Genomic DNA, 3738 nt, shown 5'->3' with positions numbered 1-3738 from the left:
ATTGCAACCAAAGCAGTTTCAACCTTAAAAATTAAAGGGGCCCACTGCCAAGCTGAACTCAGAGCTTATAAGCAAAATGACACCCATTTTAAAATAAGTGATTTGTTTTGAAATGTTCTTTCTTTCCAAGGCAAAAATATGGATCATTGAAATATTGTGGCCATGATTTTCTTTATCTATGGAAGATTGTGATTTTATGAAATTCCAGGTCTAGTACTAAGAGCAAATAATTGAGGTCATTTGGAGGAGCTCTAGCAGCAAATACCTAATTGCATCACAACTGTTTGCAAAAAATGTATTAACATCAAATTCTGAAGATAGATTTTGCCCAGAGATCTTGAATTTGAGCCCTTGTAGTTCAGTTGAATGTCTGAAGTGTAGCGTCCTCTCAGTATGGAACCAGAGACACACAGACCATGCTGACAAATATTTATACCCTCTTCTAGCTATCAAATTTAAAATAAAGCATTATGCCTTAATCTGCCGATCAGTCTATGCTTTAATGCGTGGATATCAGCTGCTTCTTAAATTAGTTATGGGGACACGCCAATAAATCTGCCAATAAATTTGAAGGACAGATCAAAGAATATGTAGCTTATGTCAATTCATAAATGTCAATGAAAAGCTTCACTGACTACCTCAGATTTGCAAAAGATACAGTTAAGACTTATTTTTTATATTCTCCATGTGGAATATACTCCAAAAAGTCTGTCCACCAACCATCTCTCCTGACAGGAATTTTTTTTAAAATACGGAATCTAAAGTGTGACTTCTTTGCTGCTGGTTTTGTATTCATATTCATTTTTAGGCAGATTTCCATGAAAAATTGTATTAAAATAGGCCTGGTAATAGTGACAATGAGCAATTTTTTAAAAATAAAACTCCAGACTTACAAACTTGCTAAAATCCTGTTTTACGTGGTTTTATCTCACGAAGATAGAACTTGTCTTCTAATGAACTTAGGTAACGATCTTATAGTGAGTAGGATAATTGATTTAAAATTTATTTATTTATTTAATTTATTGGCCACCCATCTTACCATAGGGTAACATGGGCCGATTTTCAATATTAAAAAGATAAAATTATATGAAACCTACAGACAATATAAATAAAATGCTATCAACATACAAATGCTCAACAGACATTGGATTATCGATGGATATTACTAGAATGGTCGTTCTGATGGGCATATCCGGGTATTTAGATTGGAGATTTTCATAGTCTCCAGGTCTACTTGGAAATGCTAGGAAATTGAACCTAAAATCCATTGCAAATAAAGCTGTTCCCTAGAGATGTGGCTTTTCCTCTTTTGAATTATTTTGTCTACACAAAAGACCAAGATGATATGTCTTTCACTCCTCACAGCAATTGATTATTCCAACAGCTGAATCTTTCATCAGTTTTGTCAGTGGAGAACATCACTACTCCTGTGGACAAAAGGACAGCTCTATCTTCAAACATATCATTGTCATTCCATGCCACCACCAGCAGCTTTTGTTATTCGAGTTTGCTAACATATTTGCAAGCTTGCCCCTAGAAGGCAGGCCAACGGTGTATGAGGTCTACATACATGCCTTTCTATGAATGTACTATGTGTGAAAATCAAGGGATGAATTCACCTTGTGAAAAGGGATACATGTTCCAGATATGTAGCCTAAGCGATGTTGCAGAACACCGGTGCACCAATGAATGGAACAATAAATGAAAAAAACCTACATAAATACAACATTTAATCAAGGGTCAAATCCAAAAAGTGGGATTTGTGTTGTGGCCCAGCCGTTGCCGTTGCCGCTGCCACCAGACTCCGAGAGTGAGGGTCCCTACGAGTCAGCTCCAGAGGAGATGGGGGAACCTGGACAGGGTTCGGATGCTGAGCAGGGATCCGAGAGTCTGGTCGGCCACCAGGAGGCGCCTGAGGCATGGAGCAGCGGGGAGAGCCAGAGGAGGGGGGCTCCCGATGCCATGCCTTGGAGCAGCGGGGAAGACTTACAAGACAGTGAGTCAGAACTCAGCAGGGAGTTTCTGGACGCTCATTACCACCGCGCCCATAGATGCAAGGAGCGTGGGCGTAATTACCGGCGGTGAGAGCTCTCAGCTGCTGTTTGGGAGGCTCCTTTCCAGGTTATAAAAAGGGTTGACTGTGCATACACCCTTTGCAGCAGTCAACAGAAGACTTATGCCAGAAGTTCTAGTCTGGAATTCTAGCAAGCTGGATAGCTGCTTTTGTGTTCTGTTCTTGTGAGTTTTGTCTTGGTGGCTTGCTGCCACGGAACCTCTTGTTTGTTTGTGCAATAAACCTTGTTCCCTTGTACTGTTCCGGAGTGTGTTCTGTGTGGGCAACGGAGGAAGGGGGGTCAGAACAGATTTGTATACCTGGAGTATACAAATCTTTCATCATTTGTGCCCCATTCAGCCTCCCAGGAAGGTTCCAGTATTTTAGATGCTGGAACAGATTTTAAAAATGCATTTAAGCAATCAAGCCAGTGGGTTGTGTTGATTAAACAGAATTTGTCCTAAAAATTGAGTTTTGGGGCTGAGATAATATTTTATCTTAGTTCTCCATTGCCTCTCTTCACACAATTATCACACTCTGACTATCTTCTTCCTGTGGTAGCAATATAAGAACTCTGATTTATCTAGTGCTAATCCTGTATAGATGTTGGGAATTAGGAGATCTATAAGAATCGGACCCATAGTGCAGGATCCTTTCTTAGAGGGTCAGAAAGAAGAGACCATGCTTGAAACTAGGGGCAAATTCTCCTCAGATGTTCCTTGTAATCTTTAGGAAGCCTTTTTCTCTTCCATTGATGATAACTTCCTATATTTAGGTCTATAAATCACATTAATAAGAGTTGTTTATATTTCCTCAATCCAAGCTGTCCCTTATATTGATTTAATTCCGCCCTAATTGTTGGGTCTCTTATCTGCTACTCAAACTCATGGAGTGATTCTGCAATACACACATTTCAGGTTATAGTTTACAATCTGGGCCGTGCTCCACCTCATAGTTCTAGAGCAAAGGATTGGAGCATTAGATTTTAGAACCAATTGCCGGGTTTCTCCCCTCCCTTCCCCAAAAGAGATTTTTTTAAAAAAAAGATATATTGTGCCTGTGAAGAAAGTGAAAAAGTGAACATTCAGCAGAGAACTTTATAGAAAACACCACTGAATTAACTTACAGTACATTTGTTAAACATGAATGGCTCTAATAATGACATTTCATTTAACAATGCCCTTTGTCTTTTCAGTTCATCAGTTACCTATTTCAGTAATGAACTGCAGTCATACCATTCTGATTTTCTCCTAATGTAAAGGCTGAGATCACTTCGCTGCTAGTGGAGCATGATGCTATTATTCAGTTTGTGGCTTAAGGGGGGGAAAAAGCTATAGAATATAACACTATTCTAATTGGCCAGTGGATACTGGGATTGCTAAGAGCAGCTAATAATTCTGTTCAGCTTCTGTTGGGAAGAAATAAAGCAAGTAATGTATATCCACCGGCCCTGACAGTTAGGTATTAGGTGTGTGTGTGTGTGTTTGTTAGTTTGTGTGTGTGTGTGTGTGAAATAATAACAGTTTTAAATAACAGATCTAGAGAACCAATTTTGTATAGTGGCTAAGGCATCAGGCTAAAATTGGGATACTGAGTTTTAGTCTAAACACAGCTAGCTGGCGATCTTGAGCCAGTCACTCTCTTTCAAACCTAGGAATCAGACAATGGCAGACCACTTTCAAAAC

The sequence above is a fragment of the Natrix helvetica genome (genome assembly GCF_964273705.1).
Source record: "Natrix helvetica genome assembly, chromosome: 1".
NCBI classification, from domain to species: domain Eukaryota; kingdom Metazoa; phylum Chordata; class Lepidosauria; order Squamata; family Natricidae; genus Natrix; species Natrix helvetica.
The sequence above is the reverse complement of the archived record's forward strand: the minus strand, read 5'-3'. Positions refer to the sequence as shown.